This window comes from Amborella trichopoda, chromosome 8, assembly GCF_054954075.1.
Source record: "Amborella trichopoda isolate Santa Cruz 75 chromosome 8, AtrichopodaSantaCruz75HAP2 v2.0, whole genome shotgun sequence".
Classification (NCBI taxonomy): domain Eukaryota; kingdom Viridiplantae; phylum Streptophyta; class Magnoliopsida; order Amborellales; family Amborellaceae; genus Amborella; species Amborella trichopoda.
In genome coordinates this window covers 27,742,879-27,770,653 of record NC_142343.1, presented here as the reverse complement: position 1 = coordinate 27,770,653, position 27,775 = coordinate 27,742,879, and the positions used below count along the sequence as shown (strand labels likewise).

At 35.6% G+C, this 27,775-nt stretch overlaps 1 pseudogene across 1 annotated transcript; it reads right to left on the bottom strand.

The window, feature by feature from the left end:
- Positions 1–15,812: 15,812 nt before the first annotated feature.
- LOC18433096 (cell division cycle 20.2, cofactor of APC complex-like) lies at positions 15,813–21,716 on the bottom strand (annotated as a pseudogene). The gene is made up of 7 exons (XR_016061126.1): positions 21,292–21,716; positions 19,550–19,817; positions 19,155–19,420; positions 18,375–18,950; positions 18,002–18,247; positions 17,329–17,733; positions 15,813–16,264 (listed from the first exon to the last, which is right to left on the bottom strand). The product of XR_016061126.1 is annotated as a cell division cycle 20.2, cofactor of APC complex-like (transcript).
- Between the last annotated feature and the right edge of the window lie 6,059 nt (positions 21,717–27,775).

The following is a 27,775-nucleotide window of genomic DNA, read 5'->3' as shown; positions in this document are numbered from 1 at the left end:
GAAGAACCTTGCTTCCATATATGGGTTCATGGATGTGGGGATTATGAAATCCCCAACCCGGATGTATGAGGAGTAAGTGAACTTCATAGCCAGTTTTAGGTGAGAATGAAGTGTTATATAGATTTGCAAGTGGACTGAACCAACTATAAGGTAATGCGTCTCCAGTAAAGTCGCCAGTTGGTCGGGCCTTGATTATCATCTCTCGGGCTCATGTAGAAGTGCCTGGATTAATAACCCCCTCTCAAACAACGGCTCGACCCACGTGCATGTGTGTGCCCATGTGTTGTGTGTGGATAGGTGTCCAACAACGAGAGGATTTTAAAGCGGTAAAGAGGTGGACTCGAACAACTACCTCACCGATTGAGTTTGTAGGACACGTCTGGGCCTTAGCCCTCTTATATCAACATGAAAGCCCTCCGGTTATCTAGCAGCGCAGTTTGAATTCGTTCCCCTCGCTCATTGATGCAACACTAAGACTCCCATTAAAAATGACTCTTGGAACTCACCTTTGGTAACCTCCTCCTAATAGATGTGTGGAATGCAGATTCTAGTTTAGGGGTTAGAGTGATAGAGAGGAAGAAGAAGAGACAGAGAATAAAGAGAAGAATAAGTGTAAATTGGTTGGGGGTTTAGTTCAAAGACTAAAGGGAAGAAGAAGAGATAGAAGAGGAGAGAAAAGGGCTGGAGAATTGGGCTGCCGTCCAACGAAACATCTCCTAAGAGATGTTACTAGAAGCAAAAGAAGATACTATGCCTGAAGCCTAAGTATCCGGAGGATTTTATAAGAAGTGAAGTTGTGAGCTTCGCCCATCAGAAAGTCACTAACCCAAAGATCCTCTTAACAAGTAACAAAATGAAGAGAAGAAAGAGATGAAGAAGGGAGGGAAGTCCCTCACAACCTAAACACTTAAAAGTGTGGTCGTACGGCGATGTGAGAGTTGAACTCTCATAGGAAGTTGCCTCAGAGAGACTATAGGTGTGAGAGAGGAGATGGAGAGAGGGAATAAGAAAGAGAGACAAAGAATAAGAAAAAGAGAGAGAATATTAAAGAAGAAAGCGAAAGAGATTTCGCGAACCTACTATAGGTCTGTGTAGTGGAAGAGAAGGGAGAGAGAGAGAGAGAGAGAGAGAGAGAGAGAGAGAGAGAGAGAGAGAAGATGAGGTAGGGGAGAAGAGGATGAGAGGGGTACGGGCCCTCCGCAAGCCTGTGTGAGGTAAAGGGAGAGAGGGGGAAGAGAAGGGCAAAGTGAGAGAGAGAGAGAGATGAGTGCCACGGACCCACTGCGGTTCTGTGCACTAGATATAGAGGAAAGGAGAGAAAGGAGTGAGGGAAAGAGGTGAGAGCACAGGCCCACCGTGGGCCTGTGAGAGAGAAGATGAGAGAGGGGAGAGTGAGAGAGAGGGAGAGCGTCATGAACCCGCCGCAGATCCATGCACGTGAGAGAGAGAGAGAGAGAGAGAGGGAGAGAGAGGAAGAGAGAGATGCACAGACCCACTGTGGGTCTATTCAATAGAGAGAGGAGAAGAGAGAGAAAAAGATAAAAGAAGAATAAGGAGAAAGAGAGAGAAAGAGAGGGGAGAAGAGAGATAAAGAAAGAGAGGAGAGAGAAGAAAAGAGAGGAAGAGAGAGGAGAGAGAGTGACCTTAGACCGGCTCGAGTCTATGTGCACCTTTGAGGGTCATCTTTGAGTGCTCCTTAGAGAGATGGCTTGACCTTTGGGGTCAAGGTTAGGGTCTAGGTTCAAGGTGAATGAACCTAAGTGGGTTAGAGTAGTATATCGTATAAGGTGTATGGAGTATGTAGTGGGGTAGTGTAGGGTGTAGAGTAGTAGTCTAAGGTAGTCTAGGGTGTAGGGTGTAGAGTAGTAGTCTAAGGTAGTCTAGGGTGTAGGGTGTTCTAGGGTGATCTTGGGTGTAGAGTAGTCTAGGGTGATCTAAGGTGTAGGAAGTTAGGGATGAGGTGTCTGGAGTAGGGAGTAGGAAGTGGGAGTGCTAGGGAGTAGGAGGTTTGGAGTTCTAAAGAGTAGGAAGTTGGGGTCCTAAGGAGTAAGAAGTTGGGAGTGCTAAGGAGTAGGAAGTTTGGGCTTCTAGAAAGTAGGAAGTTCTAAGGGTAGTCTCTCGTTCTAGGAAAATATTTCTCTCCTCTCTCTTTGAGTTGGAATTGGGTTAGAAGCAAGAGCAAGAGCTAAAATTTTGATGATATCTCAAGCTTTCCAAAATTCTATTACAAGATGACTTGATTTGCTTATATAGAGCAACCATGAAACATGGGTGGATTCTCAACAACTACCAAAATTGCTTAAATATACACAATTAAGTGAATCGAGTCATTTTGTAATAGAGTTTTGGAAATGACAAAACCATCCCTCCTTTTCTTTAATGATCAAATTGCCCTTTAGCACTTTTCACGAAATGGCAAAACTATCCCTCCTTGAGAGGCCTTTTGCCATTGCTAGGCCTTGAGAGCATTTTTGGACCCTTTCGATGGCAATTCGGACGATCAAACACAGTAGAGTTGTTGCTTGCATCATCATGAACATTTTGATATCCATTAATCAATTTGATTCGAAGTTTTGAAGATCCCAAAATCTGGCCAAGTTCATAAACTTTTTAATCTTCAACTACCGATGTAACACGATTCGTGACGTTTCGAGCCTTCTTACTTATCACAAATTGAAGAAGACTCCATCACGATCATTATGCGATAAAAATGATTCGATTTGGTCATCGTTTGAGTGTATTCCAAATTGAGAAGGTCGCTGAAAAATGGGATTTCGGCAACTGAAAAACTTGCCTTCTTTAACCTCAAAATTTAGTGTCTTGCGATCGCGCACAAAATTTATATCAAATTAAAGCCCTTGGAAACATGGTCGCAATGAACCCATAGTTGCAACGATCCAATACCGGGATATAGCCTCTTGAATAATGAGGTGTTTCACTTTAAAAATTTGAAAATTCATATATTTCGAACTCAACGTCTCTCCAAAAATTCCCGCGTTTCGGGCAACATCATGGGACGTGCCATATGTCAAAACAAGCGGCTCGACGAGATCTTGCTTATGTCCAAATTTGAGAGAAATTAGATTTGAAATGAGCAAGGTATGGTCATTACAAATTCATCTCGAAATTGAAAAACATTGTTTCTATAAATGGAAACTAGTTCACCGAAGCTGCACCAAAATAGTGTAAAACCTACCTATTTTTGGTAAGTTAAGACCAGAATGGTACTAGAGGGTTCGATTGAGCCGAAAATTAGTATCTAGGGGTTTTTCGACATTCTGGATCTGATGGAAGTGGTCTGGTGATCATTTGAAACACCGATGATAGGGTTGTAGTTATAAAGTTTATTTCAACATGACAGGAACTGGAACTGAATAACAAGTTTCGTCCTGACTGACTTAAAATTTGTCGAAATGTGATGAAACTTTACGAGTGTCCTTAAGTCATCCAAATCCACCATCACATGCATTTTGAGGCTGATTTGACACTTTTTCTAAGGTTATCCAAAATAGGTTTTTCCTATAGTGCTCCCATGGTCCTTTGGCGATTTTTGTACCGACAGGACCAAGTTCAACTGACTCCTTCCTTATGTATCCCAGAGATACAAGTACGTCAAAAATAACGTATAACAATTATATGTCAAATTGGATGGCTAAAGGTGGGTTACAAAGTTTGAGATTTTTTTTGAACTTCAGGTCTTGTCAAGGACACTCTTTCAACTACCTAATTTGAAATCTTATGAACATGAATGATTGTAACCTCCTTATATCAAAAATAAATAATCCCATCGTATACTCTTCCTAATCTTATATTGCATGGTGGAAGTTTTTGATATTGAAATACTAGGACAATATCAAGACTGTTTTCAAGGTAGCAAGTCATTAAATCCCAATATGATACACCTACATATTTTCCCCCAAGTCACCTTTCACAAGAGGTGATTTCCCTCTAAAGAAGACCACTTTCTCTCTTTCTAGTGAAAGCATATGTACGGTGTACAATACACAACAGTGGAGATGAGTTCACTTTTCCCGTCAATGTATTGTTGGGCCATATAGAAGCCAAAAATAGAGACTCAAAGAACTTCATGTGCACATCAACAGTTACTTTGTTTTATCATGCTACACTTCCATGCTTTCTTTGTTCTCATCTCCTGATGACCCTCTGTTCAATCATGTTCTACTCCCACTTCTCTCTTCTTTGTACATCTCCTGATCAGCCTCTGGTTTACCATTCTCCATGCTCCATTTCCATGTCCTCCCCTTGCCTCGTGTTCAATCCTTCCAAAGCCTGTGAAATAGAAAAAGAGTTCCATGTATAGTATTGGCTTCTCATGCTCCTGTCTCTTCACCTCTACCTTCTGCTCTGGTTGATTTCTCAATCTCTAATGGCCTGAGCATTGATCCTGAGCTATAAATCCGAGGCCCTCTGTGGTCGAAGGTTCATATGATGCTCTGGCCCATCTTGGCTTACTCTCACATGGCTCTCTGGCTTCTTCATGATCTCTTCCCCGACTTTCTCAAATTTACTCTCCAATTGATATTTTTGACAATTTTCGTTCTTTTCACTGCTAGAGAAAGATGAACCACATTTATGAAGACATTTGTTTTCTTCATCGATTGAGAAAAATGAAAAACGCGCCTTTGTATTACCTGCCTCTTTGACAACCACACCTTGGACATCTTTAATCGCCGGTAACTTGGAGAAGAAGCTCATATCGAGTCCAATTAACTGCTCAGCTCTAAAATCCAAGTGAGAATTTTCAACTCTACAAGATTTTTTTCTGTCCTTGAAGTTTTCAAAACGGCAATTAGAACTAAAATCAGTTCCTGAAAAAGCTCACGAACTGTCCTAGAAAATTTTTCCTTGAGAAACTGAAAGGCATGGATACTGAGCACTGCTTTCATATGTAAGGGCATAAATAAGGGTAAATGTATTGTGCTAGGCTCATCGCAAAGGTAGTATGCAACTTTTATGGAGATCCAAATAGAAGGGTGACCCTCTTTGTATCCTGTAATGCACCAAGAGGTGATTGGTCCAAACAATTTGCATTGAACCACTGTGTTTGAATTCACTCCATAAAGTGGCCTTATCTCAGAGGAAATATAGAACTTTTTGGGCTCTAAATCCTCAATGGCATGCATATCTTCTTTCTGATCCAAAATTGTGAATCCCTTGAGCCTTCGATGGGCTCTTTTGACCTCAATGGATTTAGGCCTAGTCTTCGAGACTGCAACCAAATTCATCTTCAATCACCTCTGCTTCTTGATCCATGGCCACCCTCTCCATTCCCATTTACTTATTCTGGTTTTTCTTGTTTGAATAATGAGGATTCATCGAGCTAACCCCATGCTTATGTTTCTTGTTAAAATCTTGGGTCGAGTAAAATGAACCAGACAATGTCCAGCGTCTATGTATCTTAGCTTCTCTGATCTTCTCTAGCTGACCCTTATGCTCTTCACTCATAAATTTTATTTTATTGCCTTGAGCTCAGAGAAACTCTGGCGAAGCCCAACCAGTTGATCAATTAGAAAACCAAGCAAACAATTCACAAACTGCACAGTGTTGTCACTCATAAATTTTATTTCCTTGAGCTCAGAGAAACTCTGGTCAAGCCCAACCAGCTGATCAATTAGAAAACCAAACAAATATTTCACAAACCACCTATTCTACGCATCAAGGTGCGAACCAGAGAACCCAAAAGCTTATCATAGTCCATGTCTGGTTCTTTCTTGAGCTTCTTAAAGGCCCAAATACATAATGAGGCCTTATTCCAATAAAAAGACTTGTAAGTTGGTAAAGGAATGAGACAGAGGTAGTTGGCAAGGTCATTGAAGAGCCAAATAGCAAGAGACCCTTCACGAAATCAATTTATGCACCATGATCAAATAGGCCCAAAAGAGTTGCATAGGAACTGGAGATTCGATCTCGGGGCCATCAAAAGGGCGAACCAGTGCCAAAATGAAGAGGTCCCCTGCATGTGGGTCATCAATAGAACGAAAGACTCCTACCAAGTCGGCGATGTCAAAGCATGAGAGCCTTTGCCGGGGCCGGCCCAGCATATTTGGGTCAGGCTATTTCAAGTCCGTTTGAGTCAATTTTTATTGTGGATCTTTCTCTGCCGGCCCTGCTTTTTGGCACAATGGACCCAGGAACTAATTCTCCTCCACCCTCTTCTTTTACTTCTTCTGGTTTTTCTTGTGTGTTCTTGTTCTTTGATTGATGCGGATTTATTTCCTGAACTGTCGGGAAAGGCTTTCGCGACTTCAGGTTGACAAAGCACCAAAGATAGATCTCTCTCAGCCAGATCATGTCTTCTGATTGATAATTTTTTATCTACCAATTCTTGTCATAGAGTGAAAGAAATGAACCACACGCCTTCCTATCCATTTCCTTTACGGCATCCACATTGAACTTCTTTGTAATGCTTTTTATTGATGGCCTATCAAAGGGATATCCCATCAAGTCTAAACTGCGCAGCTACGAACCCCAAGTGAAAATTCACATAGTTCCAAGTCGTTTGTTCATCTTTGAAGGTGTCAAAATGGGGCAGTATATCTAAAACCAGTTCTCTACAGAACTCATCAAATTCCAAATCAGGACTAGCACTAATGATATGATAGGCTCGGATGCAGACCATTGCCTTCTCATAGGAAGTCCTAAAGTAAGGCATAGGAAGTCTTAAAGTAAGGCAAGTAATCTACACTTGGCTTTCCGCAAAGGTACTCTGCTGTTTCTGTTGACACCCATATCTCAGGGGTCCCCTTATCATAGCCTGTAATGCACCAAGATACGGCTGGACCAAAGGACTTGCACCAAACCCCTAGGTCGGGTTCGTCTGAATTGTAACTTGGCTGATTCTCAGAAATGATGTACAATCGACTATATTCTAAATTTTCAAAGGGCCGCACTGTTTCTCCCTCGTCCAACATCTCGAATCCCGTGAGGCTTCTTTGGGCCCTATGGTCCAAGTCATGCTAACTGCGACCAACTCGTCATCAACCACCTCTATTCCTTCTTCTAGTTACCTAGTATCCATGGCCACCTTCTTAAATGTCGGTAGGAAGAGATCGCTTCTTTGGAGGGCGAGGCTTCTCTTCCCCCAAAGAAGTTTGGGAGGAAGTGGCCTCCATCATGACTTTCTCACCATCTTTATCTTTTGAAGCCTTCTTGTCAAACTCTGCATTACAGTCGTGGATCGAGTGAAAAGGACCTGAAAATTTCCTTCCATTCACCATGTTCTCTTGCCTAAGCATTTTGATCTTCTCCATATCCTCCTTAAACAACCTCATGTATTTTTTTATTGCCTTAAACTTAGAGAACTCTTGATCAAGCACAATGAACTGATCAGCCACAAAATCTATATGAGGCTTCACTGTCTCTAACATCAAATTAGAATCGGCAGAACCGGCAAATCCTCCAGCATAGCGGACACTAGAGACGGTAAAAGCTCGCCAAATTCCACCTCCGGATCAACAGTGAGTTTCTCAAAGGTTCGAATACAAAGTTAAGCCTTAAATTTGAAGGAGCTATGACAATTGACAAATTTGAAGGAGCTATGACAATTGACGTAGCTTGCCTCAGGCATTTCACATAGGTAGTCTGCCAATTCTGTCGAGACCCAAATGTAGAGGGATTTTGCAAGAAAGCCTGTAATGCACCAAAAGGCCCGCACTGAAATTGTAGCTTTCCTGTTGTGGATCCTTGAAACAGAGTACACTTGAAATGAATAGGCTTTCCAGTGTTGAATGATCAATTATTACCATTTCATCCATCGAATTTGTAATGGAAAAGCTTGTCAGCCTTCTTCGGGGCCGGCCCTCATATGAGCCAAGCCCAGTCATTTCGATCACATCTTTCTCATCTTTTACTTCTAATTCTTCTATTACTTCTCCTCCTTCTCCTCCTCCTCCTCCTCCTTGTTCTTCCTCCTTCTCCTCCTCTTCTTCTTCTTCTTCTTCGTCTTCTTCTTCTCCACATTCTATCACAAAGGGTTTGACCAATGATTTGGGTTTATCTTTCTGACGAGTGGATGACGCCGTCCTGCCTCCTGATATCAACAGAGACCTAGCAACTCCTGATAGCAAGAGGCCATCTCAGGGCATGTGGATTTTCCCAAACCAAAGTGAGAAGGCTCCATTGATTCAGGCTTCTTCTCTAGATTAGAGAGAGAAACTTTCATTGATTCAGATTGAGGATCTTTCTCTTCTTAAAGAGAACAATCCACAAAGGGTTTGAAGTCCTTTTCTTCATTAGAGCAGTCTCTGTTTCTTTTGAATTCGAATTCGGATTCCATAGCTGATAAAGAAGCCTCTATTTCTTTTGATTTCAAAAGATAAACTGAAATGGGTTTTACTCTCTTCTGAACTATCATTAGAAACATCCATGGATGTGTCTTTCTCTCTTGAACCCTTCATGGCTTCATGTTTCTTTCAGATGCCGAGCAAAAACAAGGTACATGACCTTCTTTCTTTTCCAAACCAGATAATGAACCTGAAATTGTCTCCAAATTCTCTCATGAACCAGAGCAAGAAGTCATCGTGGGCTCTGATTCCTCCATCGAAGTGGAAGAAGGCACAGCGGGGTCTGAAATAATTTCTGAATCAGCCCAATACAATCTTCTTTTGGGTGTTCTTTGGTCATGTGAAGAGTCATCACCATCGTTTTGGGGCTTTAGAGGTCTTTCCCTTTTGTTCTTTGGGGAATAAATTGAATCCTCCATGGATGGAACTGGGGTTAATCAAAACATCACAGCAGAGAAACCAAAGAAAGTAAGAAAGAAAAGTAATTAAGATTCAGAGAGAGAACAGAGCACAGGAAAATGGTGGAAATTGGAAAATGGCACTAAGAAAAAGATTGTAGAAAATGCTTTGAGAGAGAAAGAAAGAGAGAGAGTGGAGTTTTGTATAATGCAATCACAGAGAGAGAGTGACGAAATTTGTTAACAACTGGATTATGAAGCTTCGTACCGAATTGTAGGGAGAGAGAGATAGATGGAGGGGGTTTGAATTTATTTGAAAAGAAAGAGGGATTGTGTTCCTTGCCTTGGACAAGGAACAACCGTTGTTCGAATAACGGTTTTATCGATATTTCTCTTTTGTTTTAGTTTTGAAATGATAAAGGCCATAGGCCACGTAATTTAATAAGGAAAATTGTTTTATGCGGACTGGACTGCATTTCTCCAATATGCATGCGGTTACAAGGTATAAAACATCCATCTTAAAAATGGATGCAAATACGTAGTCCATTTAAAAACAATTGAAACTAACTGTCCAAATGTTTTTTTCATAAAATTATTATTATTATTTTTTAAAATTTATTTATTGGTTTATATTCATGATCTCCATGTCAGAGATTGCATGATCCAAAAAATAGATTTTTTAAGAGTCGACTCATTTCTACAATGACTCATAGAAACCGTGTCCATTTAATAATAGACGCACATACTATGCTCCCGTAGGACTACTTGTGCATCTACTCCCTTAAATTGACATTTGTTATCAAGAAATGTTTAATTCGCTACTTAACTGCAATTGAGAAATGATGAGACTGCAGATCAGTATTCCGTTTGATCATATCTTTCTTTTTCTTGTTGTAGCTGATGTTCCTTCCAGGAGTACGGCAGAGGGGCCGGCGCATGTGGGTATATTTCGTGAGTGGTTTGGGAATGGGTGGTGGACTTCATGCTCGTTCGTGCTCCTCATGACCACATTTCTCATTCTTCTTCCTCTTGTTTCACTGAGGCGAGTGCGTATGCAATTATTGTCCTTATGCTTCAACTTTTTGCAGAAATTCAAATAATTCATGTTCCTGTTGTTACAGTGGAAAGTGGACAGTGTATTGTGATCCATAGATTTTCCATGCTCATGATGTCATCACTAAACTAAAATTCTTTTACTAAACTCAAGACTTCAAATTCTTGAGGGCATGTGTACATGTACTAAGTTAAAAGGAAAATTTAGTAAAACCTCAAAACAAGAGCAAACAATCTTAGACCAAATTAAGGCTGATTATGTGATTTGAGTCCTCAGATATGGTCCCTTGCTGAGCTGAGTACTCAATAGAACTCGGGTAATTACAAAACAAAAATCACAAAGACATTGAAATGTGCAATCAATGTATAGGTACTTTATATATAATTTGGATGATGTTTTTTATGGTGATTTGTTAGTTGTTCTTGTCATATGCTCTATTTTTATTTTATTTTATTTTTAAAATTTTTCTAAATGCCTCTGGTGGTAAGTCAATTTTTCCTAAATCCATATTTTATTTTTTCATCTGTTTTAGTTTAGTTTGATTTAGACTATTTTACTTTTGACTAATTTGTTGATTCTTCTTTAGATTTTTTGGACCATTTTGGTCCAGTGCTTCTCAGCCGAGTCCGAGTTACTTGGCTTAGATAGGGACCAAGTCCAATCCCAAACGAATTTGATCTGATTCCGTGAGAATGCCATAGAAATCAAATCCATATCAAGCGTGTGTGTAGCACTATACCAGCAGTTGGATCACACTTTTCTTTTCTTTTTAGTAAACTCAAAAAAAAGAAATGAGTACCAAGTTTGACATAAAAATAGTAAATAGACATTGAAAGATCATCTCAGCCATCCAATTGATGGATGGACATTGATGGCGACATAATGGGTTTGGGTCATTCCATATTCATATGGGTCACCTCCTCCCTTTTGCCGTTCATGAACGATTGGTATCGTTAGGACATCATGAGCATGGAAAATCTATCGATTACAATACACATTCCACTGTAACAACAGGAACATGAATTATTTGAATTTCTGCAAAAAGTTGGAGCATAAGGACCACAATTACATACCTACTCGCCTCAGTGAAACAAGAGGGAGAAGAATGAGAAATTGTGGTCATGAGGAGCACGAACAAGCGCGAGTCCACCACCCATTCCCAAACCACTCACGAAATATACTCACATGCGCCAGTCCCTCTGCCATACTCCCAAAAGGAACATCAGCTACAACAAGAAAAAGAAAGATATGATCAAATGGAATACAGATATGCAGTCTGAACATTTCTTAATTGCAGTTAAGTAGCGAATTAAACATTTCTGGATAACAAATATCAATTTGAGGGAGTAGATGCACAAGTAGTCCTACAGGGGCATAGTACTTGCGTCTGTTATTAAATGGACACAGTTTCAATGAGTCCATGTAGAAATGAGTGGACTCTTAAAAAATATATTTTTGAGAAGAAATTTCAGACGCAATTTTTAAGATCATGCAATCTCTGACATGGAGATCATGAATATAAAACAATAAATAAATTTTAAGAAATAAAAATAATGATTTTATGAAAAAAACATTTGGACCGTTTCAATTGTTTTTAAATGAACCCCCTATTTGCGTCCATCTTCAAGATAGATGCTTTATACCTTGGAACCGCATGCATATTGTAGAAATGCAGTCCGACCTGCATGGAACAATTTTCCTTACCTTGCTTATAGCCTTTATCATTTCAAAACAAAAACAAAAGAGAAATATCGTTAAAACCGTTGTTTGAACAACAGTTGTTCCTTGTCCAAGGCAACGAACACAATCCCTCTTTCTTTTCCAAATAAATGCAAACCCCCTATCTATCTATCTCTCCCTACAATTCGGTACGAAGCTCCATAATCCAGTTGTTAACAAATTTCGTCACTCTCTCTCTCTATGATTGCATTGTACAAAACTCTACTATCTCTCTTTCTTTCTCTCTCTAAACATTTTCTACCATCTTTTTTTAGTGCCATTTTCCAATTTCCACAATTTTCCTGTGCTCTGTTCTCTCTCTGACTCTTAATTATTTTTCCCCTTCTCTTTCGTACTATCTTTCTTTGGTTTCTCTGCTGTGATGTTTTGATTAACCCCAGTAAACATCAACCCCAGTTGCATCCATGGAGGACTCATTCAATTCTCGAAAGAACAAAAGGGAAAGACCTCTAACGCCCCAAAATGATGGTGATGACGCTTCCCATGACTAAAGAACACCCAAAAGAAGATTGTCTTGGACTGATTCAGAAATTATTTCAGACCCCGTTGCGTTTCTTCCACTTTGATGGAGGTATCAGAGCCCACCATGACGTCTTGCTCTGGTTCACAAGAGAATTTGGAGACAATTCCAGGTTCATTATCTGGTTTGGAAGAGAAAGAAGGTCATGTACGTTGTTTTTGCTCGGCATCTGAAGAGAAACATGAAGCCATGAAGGGTTCAAGAGAGAAAGACACATCCATGGATGTTTCTTATGATAGTTCAGAAGAGAGTAAAACCCATTTCAGTTGATCCTTTGAAATCAAAAGAAATAGAGGCTTCTTTATCAGCTATGGAATCCGAATTAGAATTCAAAAGAAACAGAGACTGCTCTAATGAAGAAAAGGACTCCAAACCCTTTGTGGATTGTTCTCTTTAAGAAGAGAAAGATCCTCAATCTGAATCAATGAAGGTTTCTCTCTCTAATCCAGAGAAGAAGCCTGAATCAATGGAGCCTTCTCACTGTAGTTTCGGAAAATCCACACGCCCTGAGATGGTTCTCTTACTATCAGGAGTTGCTGGGTCTCTGTTGATATCAAGAGGCAGGAAGGCTTCATCCACTAGTTAAAAAAATGACCCAATCATTGGTCAATCCCTTTGTGATAGAATTTGGAGAAGAAGGAGGAGGAGGAGAAGAAGAAGGGCTTGGCTCATATGAGGGCCGGCCCCGAAGAAGGCTGACAAGCTTTTCCATTACAAATTCGATGGATGAAATGGTAATAATTGATCATTCAACACTGGAAAGCCTATTCATTTCAATTGTACTCTGTTTCAAGGATCCACAACAGGAAAGCTACAATTTCAGTGCGGGCCTTTTGGTGCATTACAGGCTTTCTTGCAAAATCCCTCTAAATTTGGGTCTCGACAGAATTGGCAGACTACCTATGTGAAATGCCTGAGGCAAGCTACGTCAATTGTCATAGCTCCTTCAAATTTAAGGCTTAACTTTGTGTTCGAACCTTTGAGAAACTCACTGTTGATCCCGAGATGGAATTTGGAGAGCTTTTACCATCTCTAGTGTCCGCTATGCTGGAGGATTCCCCGGTTCTGCCGATTCTAATTTGATGTTAGAGACAGTGAAGCCTCATATAGATTTTGTGGCTGATCAGTTCGTTGTGCTTGATCAGGAGTTCTCTAAGTTTAAGGCAATAAAAAAATACATGAGGTTGTTTAAGGAGGATATGGAGAAGATCAAAATGCTTAGGCAAGAGAACATGGTGAATAGAAGGAAATTTTCAGGTCCTTCTCACTCGATCCACGAATGTAATGCAAAGTTTGACAAGAAGGCTTCAAAAGTTAAAGATGGTGAGAAAGTCATAATGGAGGTAACTTCCTCTCAAATTTCTTGGGGGAAGAGAAGCCTCGCCCTCCAAAGAAGCCATCTCTTCCTACCGATATTGAGAACCGGGAGAAGAATATAGAAACATTTAAGAAGGTGGCCATGGATACTAGGAAACTAGAAGGAATAGAGGTGGTTGATGACGAGTTGGTCGCATTTAGCATGGCTGGGACCATAGATATCGAGAACACTTGGGCCCAAAGAAGCCTCAAAGGATTTGATATGTTGGACGACGGAGAAACAGTGCAGCCCTTTAAAAATTTAGAATATAGTAGATTGTACATCCTTGAGATTCAGCCAAGCTACAATTCGAACAAACCCGACCTAGGGGTTCGGTGCAAGTCCTTTGGTCCAGCCGTATCTTGGTACATTACAGGCTTATAAGGGGACCCCTGAGATATGGGTGTCAACAGAAACAGCAGACTACCTTTGCGGAAAGTCAAAGTGTAGATTACTTGTTACTTTAAGCTTTCCTATGTGAAGGCAATGCTCTGCATCCGAGCCTGTCATATCATCAGTGCTAGTCCTGATTTGGAATTTGATGAGTTTTGTAGAGAACTGGTTTCAGATACGCTGCCCCGTTTTGACACCTTCAAAGATGAAGAAACGACTAGGAACTATGTGAATTCTCACTTGGGGTTCAGAACCGAGCAACTCATTGGACTTGATGGGATATCCTTCTTTGATAGGCCATTAATAAAAAGCATTACAGAGAAGTTCAATGTTGTAAAGGCATTGGATAGAAAGGAGTGTGGCTCATTTCTTTCACTCTATGACAAGAATTGGTGGATCAAAATTTGTCAATCAGAAGACACGACCTTGGCAGAGACCACGAAGAAGCGAGAGATTAAGGTGCCTCAAGGTCAGAGTTCAGAACCCTCAAACTCAAAGGTCAGCTTTTGAAGGTTAAGAAGAGAGAGAAGACAAATAAACGAGGAAATGGTTTTAAATAATGTTCATTGCATACCTTGTATGTTTTGAATTATCTATTTTCGTACCGCCCATTCTAATAGTGTCATACGGGCACCAAATTTTGAATCGGTAAAATTTAGATCTTATAGCCACTTTTTGGGGAAAAAAAAATAATTGAAGAAGCAAAGTTTTGATCTTAAAGCTAACCTTTTGGGCGGGAAAAAAAAAAGGTAAATGAGCTTGCAATGTGCTTCGAAAGCATCTCACAATTGAACGATGATATCAAAAAATTCACTTTTCTTTTAAAGCAATGATCTCCGATGGATCTCTAAATTTTTTTTGTAGGAATGCTTGGCAGTAACTCTTGGGTTATCATGCCCCTAGAGACCTTCCCAACCTAAAATAACATTTCTTTAATCATCGCTTTAATATGCAATCGGTAACAAGATATCCATAACTAAGGGAAGACATATTACCCTCTTTTCAATAGAGGAATTGTACATCTTATATTAATTACTTCACGGCAACACACTCCAATCCCAACCCTCACAATCTTCCGCACCCAGGACTATTTGCATATATAATCCTAATAAACAAATGGCATCTCCTTTTAAATCTTTATAAAAAAAGATCAGAATAGAAGTTGGCCCAGAAACAGCCCAAGATCACAGCAACCAAGATTGTAAGAATAGGAAATGATACAAGATCAGAATATAGAAGTTGGCCAAAATAACGAAGATTGTAAGAATGGGAACTGATACAAGATCAGATTAGAAGTTGGCCTTTATCCACATTGGAACTGTGATCGAAGACAGGCCTCACAATCCATTTCAAGCAACCGCATGAATGAAAGAGATGCTCCATGTAATACTTCTATAAATCAAACTGAACAAAACAAAATGGATCTTTCAAACCATTAGAAATAAACCCCATATGCTCCAGAACCAATCCCCCCCCCCCCGCATGCATCTCCTACACACCTCAAGAATGGGAACTGATACAAGATCAGATTAGAAGTTGGCCTTTATCCACATTGGAACTGTGATCGAAGACAGGCCTCACAATCCATTTCAAGCAACCGCATGAATGAAAGAGATGCTCCATGTAATACTTCTATAAATCAAACTGAACAAAACAAAATGGATCTTTCAAACCATTAGAAATAAACCCCATATGCTCCAGAACCAATCCCCCCCCCCCCGCATGCATCTCCTACACACCTCAAGATGCCAAAAATTCCAAAACAAATCTGTCAACCAAATAACAAAAAGAACAAGAGAAAACCAAAGATCACATAAGTGATGAATCAAACGAACGGCCACCAAACATCAAACAATACCACATTTGTCTTTACAAAGAGATTGCTTCCGGGAGAACAGCCGAACACAGCCCTAAGCATACAATATTTCAACAGATACTGAGCTCCTATAATTTGAATGTAAGAGCTCCCAGAATAAAGTAAACCAAATCAGTTATGACTAGGAGGTAATCACACCAATTTAGGTTCAAAATCCAAACACTGAGGAAAGATAGAGAAATCATTGTCATGGTATTCATCATCCTCGTAGAACCCAATAAATGCCACAAATTAGAACAATAGAAGATAAGATGAAAACGGGAAGAATTTTGAACCCTACGTGGGGTTATAATCATTTGTGAATCCATGACTTGCAACTAGCATTTCAACATGTTGAAGACACCAATCACAACTAAACATCTGTGCTTTAGCCCACCCGGGAAAATAAAGCTGCAGACGCAGAAGACAATGAACAGCAAACTAATGCCCCACTGAAAACAATGCATATTCAATAAAAGAACCACTTTGCAAAGGTCATCAAAATTAAGAGAAGAAAAATGGCGAAGCAATCAAGATGTAGAGAGAATTGGAGAAGCAATCAAGCAGATGGCCCTAAAATTAAGAGCGCTGTATGAGACACGTGCACTTGAATCACTTCAAATTTGACAGACCCAATAGCGACACTGCAAGCAAAAAAAAACACAGTGAACCAGAGAGGAATGTCATTGAGGAACACAAGGTCAAAACCCTAAGTAAAGAACTATCCAAATCCACAATTGGTGAGCATAGATATGAGTTTTATATTGCTGTTCCCTAAAATCAAGTTAACATCCATCAACCAACAGCGAATTTCGAAAAATGAACTATCCAAGTCCACAATTGGTGAGCATAGATATAAGTATTATATTGCTGTGTTCCCTAAAATCAAGTTGACATTCCATCGACCAACAGAGAATTTTGAAAAATTAATTCAATGAACCCCCAAAACAGCAAAGTCCAAATGGAAATACTAAAATAACAACAAGAAGCCACATTAGAATCAAATCCTTCAAATAGACATCCTGCAACAGAACTACAAACACAACCCTATGCATTCAAGAGATTTACAACAGAACAAAAGAAAGATTTCTAAGAAAAGAAGAATGGAGAAACTTCTTGAGTATGAAGAATGAATGAGAAAAACATGCAGAAAGGCTAAGGTTGAGTCTCTCTCTCTCTCTCAAATAGACATCCTGCAACAAAACTACAAACACAACCCCTATGCATTCAAGAGATTTAGAACAGAACAAAAGGAAGATTTCTAAGAGAAGAAGAATGGCAAAACTTCTCAAGTATGAAGAACAAATGAAAAAAACATGCAGAAAGGCTAAGAAAGAAAGAAAAAATACCCAAGGCACAAAAAATATCAAAAAAATGAGAGGGCCTCTACAGAAACCAAATTAACTCACAATCAGGAAGGTTAAATCCCGCCTAAAAATTAAGAAACCCCACAAACAAAGGGTTGAGAGATCCACCCAAAAAATAATTAGAAATCAAAACCCCCCCTCATTAGCAACATCTTCAGAAATCCAAAGAGTATAAATAAATAATTAATAAATAAATAAATAAAAAGCGAGAAAACCAAGAAAATATTAATACATGAGGACTACAAGGAACAAATAAAACCAAAATACAGAAAAGAGAAAACCAAGAAACAAAGAACATCACAAACAATGATAGAAATGTAGTGTATCTATCTCTTTCATACATTCATAGAGACTTGACTAATCATGGATCCAAGCTTTGAAAGACCTCACAGCACAAGTCAAACTCTGGGACGGAAGTGATAGAACTTCAGAATGATATGGAAAAATATTGTATCCATCTCTTCTTTCACACATTCATACAGACTTGACTGATCGTGTTCCAAGCTTCGAAAAGACCTCACAGAAGATGGAAAAAACCAGAGAACAAGTTAATAAATGTAACAAAAAATCAATAATATTAAAATAATGATAAAAACTGAAAGAAAGAGTTGAATCAATAATATTAAGATAATGATAAAAACTGAAAGAAATAGTTGTTTTCTCTACTGACCGATTCCATGGATCTCTTTCGTGCGTGTCTTTCGTGCATGTTTTCTCCCTGCTGTCTGCTTTTCCATAATCCGAGCCTTGAAAGAGTTCACAATAGGACAATTAAAAAAAAAAAACTGAAAAAAGCAAGTTAAAAAAATATAAATAAATAAAAATCAATAATGATAAAACATTGCAAGAAACACACTATCTACTGACAGATTTTATTGATCCAGGAATTCTCGCATGCCTGCTGAGCCATAAAAGAATAATTGAGAAATAAATAAAAGCTACGCCCCCAATGCACATAACAATACAATTAAACAGAGACAAAATAACAAAAAGGATATGTGTAAATTTGTATACCTCTTTCTCGCTCCAATCAGTCTGACACGCATAGAGTGGGTAGAGACCTCTCGCTCTGAAATGGATCATATCCGTTCTACTTCTCCCTCTTTTACTCTCTCATCTGATTTGGTTGATATTGCTGAATGGGCCAAATGAGGCCTTAGCTTCAGGCTTGCTGTTGAGGAGTTCAGGAGCTCCAAAAACTTGCCAAAATCTCAATGTCTCATCAGCTCCAGCTGAGGCCACTGTACACCCATCTGGGCTCTGCATGGAAACAACAAACTTAACATACAACTTTGCTCAAGGGAAAAAAAAAAAAAAAGAAACAAACAAAAAGCAACTAATTCTCACAACCAGAAATTGAAAAATCACGACATGAAAAATTCTATACCTGGGCCATGAATAGAACTCTAGAAGTATGCCCATTAAGCTCAGCCAACTTCACCATAGATGGATACTTCCACAGTGTCAATTGGTTCTGAGTAAACCCATGAGAGCTCAACAACTCTCTCTCATTCTTACTCCAAAGCAATGAACACACTTGAGAGCCTGTATCCACTGAATTTATGCAAGCTCCAGTATGTGTATTCCAAAATTTGATACACCTATCAGCCCCACCTCCACCTGAAGCCAATAAATTGCTCTGAAATGGGCACCAAGCCAATGCCTTAACGGCCACCAAATGGTCCTCTAATCTATGCAGCGGTGAGTTGCTGGAATTAGATATGCTTCGATCCCAAATATGGAGGATATTGTCATTTCCACCACTTGCTAGTTGTTTGCCTGAATTAGACCATTTCAGCCCACAAACTTCTTGCTGGTGGCCTCTGTCAGTTTCCACAATGTGTGATCGAACTCTCACATCATTGTTGATAATGACGCCATCATGGCCACCAGTTGTAAGAATATGAGAATTCCACGCAAGAGAGGGAATTCGCCCACAGTGACCACCTCTTAGAGTTCGTAGCTGTGGAAAAAAACCACATGAGAGGTTTGTTAGTTAACAGTTCAGTTTGATATTTGAGATGGTTTCTTCATGTAGACCATCCTGTAGGATGCTCAATGGCTAAAACAATAATGAAAATAAATGCAGAAAACCCAAAAACACACACACACACACAGAGAAAGAACCCATGCATGCTTGCACAGATATTTTGGCATAAACATGAACCTGTGTAGTCGAAGTTACATCCCAGAGATGGACATCAGAATTGTTCAATCCAACAGCTATATGCTTCCCATCAGGTGCCCAATTGATAGAGGTAACAGGGCCATTGTCTTCATCAATGGTTGTTAGCTCAGAAGTACATCCATTTGAACCATCCCATAGATAAACTGTGTTCCCGAGGGCAATAGCCTAAACATTGCCACAGCTCCAATCCAACAGATTCAAATAGTAATCATCCAACAACTCTGGGGCATCAAGGGTCCTCTCAGCAGACTGCTAAGGTAACAAGAGAATAACATTGAGAGAGAGAGAGAGAGAGAGAGAGAGAGAGAGAGAGAGGGAGGGAGAGAGTCAAACCCGAGGAAATATGTCTTCGAGAGGGAGGGAGGGAGAGAGTCAAAGCTGAGGAATATGTCTTCGAGGCTTGCCTGATCGCACTTGATGCTTATCTGAGAGAACTTCCTCATAAGCTCTTTCAAGAGTTGGGGGCTTGCTCTTAAAAGCGAGGATTCTCGTTCTATTTTGGAATACAATCACTGCAAGATGCTTCCTATAAGCCTCTTTTGATGGTGAACCAAAGGTGGTATTCTCTTTCTTTGAATCCATGAGCATATATCGAGCAACGTCTAGGTCCATTGCTCTTCTATCTCGGATGAATCTATCACTCTGTTTTATAGAAAATGAAATTAAGTAAGATATGGATCAAAAGAACAAGACAATATGGAATTGGTCTTCATTCACAAAATATTACTCAAAAACTAAAGAAACAAGTGGGATTTTCTTAGGCCCAGTTTCAATAGTAATGGAAAAGGGGAAACCAAGTTCTAATTCATGAGAACACAAATTTATGAGAAAACTAACAGTATGTGGAAGAAGCGTTCAATGAAGAGGAATATGGAATCGAACATGGAAATGGTCTGAAATCATTACATAGTAAACGTAAGACAAGGAATGTGACGAGAAGGCTGAATTCCATTAAAATATGATACCCAAATTTATACTTCCTCATAAATCTCAAATAACTACAAAAAGAATAAAAAAGTGAAGGAAAGTTAGTTTGTGATTCATCAAAGATCATAACAAATAGAATAATCTATCGTGGAAATTAGTTTCAATATACAATAAATATTACCCAAGAAATAGTGAAACTCTAACTAAAACCCTTTAACCATGACGATATCCTTTATAACAGAAAGTCTAACGTCCTAATTCCTCTATGTCATATATCATTCCATAAATAAAACATCTACAAATAGAATCAAAGTCAATAATAAAAAAAGAGGCTTCAAAAGCACATATTTCTTAGGTTTTGCCTTGAAGTAGGTTTTCGTGGGTGACGCGTCTCTTCAAGAACAAGAAAACATGGAATTGGCCACAATTACAAAATATTACTCAGAAACTTAAGAAAAGAAGCACAAACGGAAACAAGAAAAGGTCTATATAACTCAAGGAAGGGACCTATGTCAAAGGCAAATAAATCTTGACTCAACAAGAACAAGAAAACATGGAATAGGATTCCGGAAATAGATTGAAATTATAAAATATTACTCAGAAATTGAAGAAGCCACAAACAGAAACAAGAAATCTTGACTCAAGGAAGGGACCTATGTCAAGGGAAAATAAATCTTGACTCAACACGATGGGGCCTTTACAGCTAATAGCCTAATATGGCAAATAAAACAATCAAGTGGAAAAATCCTCAAATAGAGGATTAGAGTCTTCATCATCTCATGTGCATTGCTAAGGGAAGACTCTATTGGACAAAAATGAACAACATGGGATAAGTCTAAGGTAACAAATGCTGTCATCAAAGAAAAAGAAATAAATGACGAGAAAACAAAAAATATGAACAGAATTCTGAACTCCATTAAAATTAGATACCTAAATTTACAATTTCATCAAGATTCACAAATAACTACAGATATCATAAAGATGTGTAGGAAGGTTAATTTGCGATAGATGACAGAGCAGAAAAAATGGAGAAATCAATCATGGATAAAAGTTAATACTATAAAATATCACCCAAGAAATAATGAAACGGGCGAAAAATCAAGATCAAACCCTTTAACAACTGAAACCTTAACTTCCTAATTCCTGGAGAATTTCATAATAAAGAGGCTACGAAGGACAAATTTCTTACGTATTGTTGCCATGAAGAAGGTCTTCTTGGAACCATCTGTTCACGAAGAGGGTGACGTCTCTCTTGCTTCATTGAAGCAGAGGAAGCAGAGGAAGAGAGAGAACCTGCATCCATCACTTAAAGAAAAGGAGCAAAGAAAAAATAGAAAATACCTGCAAAACAGAAGAAAGCACAAGAAAATATCTCGGAGAAAATAACACACAATAGCAACAAATTCACAGAACATTTGAGCACTTGGTGATTGAGGTTCCTTTTCACAGAGCAAATGGTGATTGATTGAGAGCGAGAGAGAGATCATAGAAGGGCTTTTCGTAAGACTAGGGTTCCCTTTAATATGGCTCAGTACCCTAACGTTTGAAATTAGGGTTTCATAACTCAAGGACATGGGATGTAGCCGTATAGGACAATAGCCGTTTGATTATAGCACTTAAAAAAGTAACGGATGTTTTTTTTAGTGCAATTAGCGTGTATATCACCCCTCTAAAGTGCCGTTATTTCAAAAGTGTTTATTATTATTATTATTATTATTATTATTATTATTATTATTATTATTATTATTATTATTATTATTATTATTATTATTATTATTATTATTATTATTATTATTATTATTATTATTATTATTATTATTATTATTATTATTATTATTATTATTATTATTATTATTATTATTATTATTATTATTATTATTATTATTATTATTATTATTATTATTATTATTATTATTATTATTATTATTATTATTATTATTATTATTATTATTATTATTATTATTATTATTATTATTATTATTATTATTATTATTATTATTATTATTATTATTATTATTATTATTATTATTATTATTATTATTATTATTATTATTATTATTATTATTATTATTATTATTATTATTATTATTATTATTATTATTATTATTATTATTATTATTATTATTATTATTATTATTATTATTATTATTATTATTATTATTATTATTATTATTATTATTATTATTATTATTATTATTATTATTATTATTATTATTATTATTATTATTATTATTATTATTATTATTATTATTATTATTATTATTATTATTATTATTATTATTATTATTATTATTATTATTATTATTATTATTATTATTATTATTATTATTATTATTATTATTATTATTATTATTATTATTATTATTATTATTATTATTATTATTATTATTATTATTATTATTATTATTATTATTATTATTATTATTATTATTATTATTATTATTATTATTATTATTATTATTATTATTATTATTATTATTATTATTATTATTATTATTATTATTATTATTATTATTATTATTATTATTATTATTATTATTATTATTATTATTATTATTATTATTATTATTATTATTATTATTATTATTATTATTATTATTATTATTATTATTATTATTATTATTATTATTATTATTATTATTATTATTATTATTATTATTATTATTATTATTATTATTATTATTATTATTACTATTATTACTATTATTATTATTATTACTATTATTACTATTATTACTATTATTACTATTATTATTATTATTATTATTATTATTATTATTATTATTATTATTATTATTACTATTATTATTATTACCATTATTATTATTACTATTACTATTATTATTATTACTATTATTATTATTATTATTATTACTATTACTATTATTATTATTACTATTATTATTATTATTATTACTATTATTATTATTACTATTATTATTATTATTATTATTATTACTATTATTATTATTACGATTATTATTATTACTATTATTATTATTACTATTATTATTATTACTATTATTATTATTATTATTACTATTATTATTACTATTATTATTATTATTATTACTATTATTATTATTACTATTATTATTACTATTATTATTATTACTATTATTATTATTACTATTATTATTATTATTATTACTATTATTATTACTATTATTATTATTATTACTATTATTATTACTATTATTACTATTATTATTACTATTATTATTATTATTACTATTATTATTATTATTATTATTATTACTATTATTATTATTACTATTATTATTATTATTATTATTATTATTATTATTATTATTATTATTACTATTATTACTATTATTACTATTATTACTATTATTATTCTTACTATTATTCTTATTATTATTATTATTCTTACTATTATTATTATTCTTACTATTATTATTATTACTATTATTATTAATACTATTATTATTATTACTATTATTATTATTACTATTATTATTACTATTACTATTACTATTATTACTATTACTACTACTATTATTACTATTATTACTATTATTATTAGTCCACCCATTGCGTAGTGGATTCAAAATAGTGTAGATCGAGCAAATCATGAAAACTTTAAAAACTTGAAAAATAACGGCCCAAAAATGCGTTACAAGATACACTATTTCCAAAACTTGAAATCCATTTTTTTCTCATGTCCATACATCTTGATGTAGAGATTATCAATTTGAGAATATTTAGGCATCAAAACATCTTTTAGTGAAATTTTTGAGGTGGGCCATAATTTGATTGTTTAGAGCCTCAATACAAATTTTTTCCTTTTAAAAGTAGCTTAATTGACAATTTTGAACCGGATTCATTGTTTTGTTGTAATAAAAAAGATATTAAAATATTAAATATAAAATTATATTAAAAATTAAAATTTAAAGGACTTGCGTGCATTGTTTGATTCAAATTATATGGTTCTCTGAAAAAACTAGGTGATTTTGTTTGGATAAATTTGATGTCCGATTCTACAAAGGAATTGACCTGGTTACTACCAATTATGATTCAAATAAGCAATTTCAAAGCTAAATATATTACCTTTAGGTGTGTTTGGCAGCTCAAATTTTGGGTACCAGAAGTTAAAATTTTCCAATTCACCATAGCAGTTCTTAGTCTCGCAACTGAACATGTCAAAGAAAACGGGAATCATCCGTATTTATCAAAATGAGATTGATATTGCTTTAGGTGGATTATAATGTAAAGTTTTTTTTATATATTTATCACAAATTTGTGAGTGTGAAAAGCGTAGATGCTCAAAATTTTAATTCAATCGGATGTATAAAAAACATAAAATTGAACCAATAAAACAAACATGCTCCCTACTTGTCTATGAGTGTAAATGATCATTTAATTTATTTATTTATTTCAATTTTCTATGTGCTTAAATTTTGTGGATATAACCTCGCAGCGATTAAGCTCAAAAAAGAAATTTTCAAAATGCAAGATCTACTTACTTGGGAAAAAGTGATGTCCCGAGAAAGAACAAGGACCGCCCAATTTTCAGAGGGCAATATCTAAATTCAAATTCACTTTTTTTTTGTTTCAAAATAATTATCTAGCTATTTTTAGTTTGCTCCCAAAAATGAAAAACAAAACAAAATCCATAATATGTCTTTTACGAGAGGGAATTAATGTATAGGTACGTATAGTACACAGGAGCATGTTACACACCCATTTGGAATTAAGAGAATCCATTACAAATTGTGAATAAAAGGAGTTTTACTTTTTATCCGATGCTTTAACGAGAGTTATAAATGAAATATATAGTATAGGGAAGAAGGGGATTTATAAATGAAATATAAAAATACAATTATCTGCCAAACAAAAATATAAATAAATATTTTTCTTTACTTTTGTATTCAAGATCTATTGTATTGGATTCGGGATTCGAGATGATTTGGCTTTGATTCATCATGGAAAACTTTATGCACTGCTGCGTTCAGACCAAAAATGATTTGGTAATCTCCTTCTAACTACATGATTTAATCATCCCTTCGAATCTTCTTTCATCATCAAGATTTATCTCTTCCACTCTATCCAAGTTTCCTCTAAGTATTACCAGATCCGCAAGGCTGAATGGCGTACATAGAAATCCTCAGCCATAATTAACTTATTAAATCAAGGGTTAGACTAGTATCTTCTCACAAAGTCCACTGCATTTAAACAAAATGAATCCCAAAGCTGAATGGCGAACGTAGATATTTTCAACCATAATTAACTTACTAATTCTCACAAAGTCCACGGCATTCAAACAAAATGAAAATGAATATAAATCTTTCTCTGTTGAAAGAAAATAATATGAAATCTCTAAAAATTTTCAAGTACTTTATTTCTCAAACTTAAAATTTGAAATTGTTTCTCTCTCTAAAAATTTTGAGATAATTTCTATCTAAACTTTTTGTTTGAGATAATTTCTATCTAAAAATATTAGGTACTTTCTCTTACTAAAACTCAAAATTTGAGATAGCTTTTCTATCTAACTTTTTTGATATAGTTTCTCTTTCTAAAATTTTTGGGTACTTTCTCTCTAAAAATTCTGAGGTAGTTTTTCTTTAAAAATTAAAATTTGAGACAATTTCTTTCTTTAAAAATCTTGAAATAGTTTATTTCTATAAATATTTTCAATTATTTTATTTCTCTAAACTTTAAAATACATCACCCACATATAACAATAATTACTTCTCAACTTCTAGTAAATGCCGTCAAAAGCTGTCGTACCTCATATTGATACTTACACAAATGTTCCTACCCCTCAATGTGAAAGGCTAGCAATCAAACCTTATGCTGAGTCCAACCTAATCGACTTACCCCTTATCACCAAAAGGCCAGCGGTCATACCTGATGATGAGTCTGACCTACTTGAACCTACCCTACATTGCCATTAGCGCGGTCAGACATGTCAAGTCTCGCTTGCTTAAACCTATTTGCCATATCCAAAGGCATTTTGTGAAACTTCATGCCTTCGAGGACCTATCTCCCATACCCAGGGCCCGACGGTTAGACCTCATATCGAATCTCACCCACATGGACCTATCTCCAATGCCTAGACCTCATGTTTAGTCTCACCTGCCTGGACCTCTCTCCCAAATGCTGGTGGTCAAACCTCATGTTGAGTTTCACTTGCCGAGACCTATCTCCCTTATGCAAGGGCAGTGATAAAAAAGATCGGCCGATTTTTAAAAAATCGATCGATTAATTCGGGATCAATCACTAGCCGATCCCGAGTTGGCCCAATTCCAAAGATTATGTATTCTGAAATTTTCATACAGTGCACTGATCGAACAATTTACTGTACTGAATGGTACTAATTGGCAAATCGTCGATTTGTTGTAAAGATTGCCCACTATTCAAGTGAAAATCTATGAATACTTGAAAAATCTTGAAAATTGAAGGTCTAAAAATACATTACAAGATGGACTATTTTCAAGACTCGGAATCCATTTTTTTGCATGTCCATATATCTTGAAGTCAAGATGATCGATTTGAGGACTTTTAGGCATCAAAATAATCTTTTTTATTGGATTTTTGAGGTGTGTCTTAATTTAATTGTTAAGGGCCTTGCCCTTAAATAAACTCTTTCCTTTATGGGTTTTAAGGGATGTGGTTTATATAAGGATGAGGTCCCAAACAATCCAAGTAAGGTGCACCTTCAAATAGTATTGAAAGATGTTGTTTCAATACTATAAACCTTTGCGATGGTTTAGAAATTTATTTTTATATCTAATTATGAAATCTAAAGCTTCAAAAATAATGTAGATCGAGCAGATCTATGAACACTTGAAAATCTTAAAAATTAATGCTCTAGCATTACATGATACACAATTTCCAAGACAATAAATCCAATTTTTCTCATGTTTATATGTCTTGAATTCAAGATGATTGATTTGAGGATTTTTTAGCATCAAAACAACATTTTCTACTGAATTTTTGAAGTGTGCCTTAATTTGATGGTTGTCTCATCCACTAAACTATCTCCCATGTCTAGACCTCATGTTAGTCGACCAAAAATATCATTTCTCTACATTTTTATTTTAATTCATGAATTCATGTCCAAATAGAAGATCGATCCAAATCATTCACATCTTGTACAAAAGAATCACCTTTAATATGCAGCAAGAGACTATTTTCTTGGGGACACAGTTTCTATGTAGCAAACATGCATATTGTGAAATGCAGCTTTGACAATAAATATATTTTTTAAATGTAATTTGATCCTAATTTTTAGAGAATATATAATCTCTAATATGGAGATTATGACTATGAAAAAATAAATGAAATTGAAAACTAGTAATAATAATTATATTAAGAAAACATTTGGACCGTTAGCTATAAGTAAAAATAAAAAATTCCATTATGACAAGGAAAGTTACATAAAACTATACAGATGCAAGATGCTGAAAATATTAAAAGTTACATAGATCTATACAGAAGCAAGATGCTGAAAATATTAAATAACATATCGAAGTAAAAGAAAATATTACTTACCCATAATATTCAGTCCACTCCAATATCTCAAAGTACCATAACATAATTATTGTATCTAAATAATCAAGGTTATTGGCAAAATAAGGGATCTTTATATAACCAACCATCACAACAAAAATTTGAGAATCATACAAAATTCATGTTAAGAAACACAA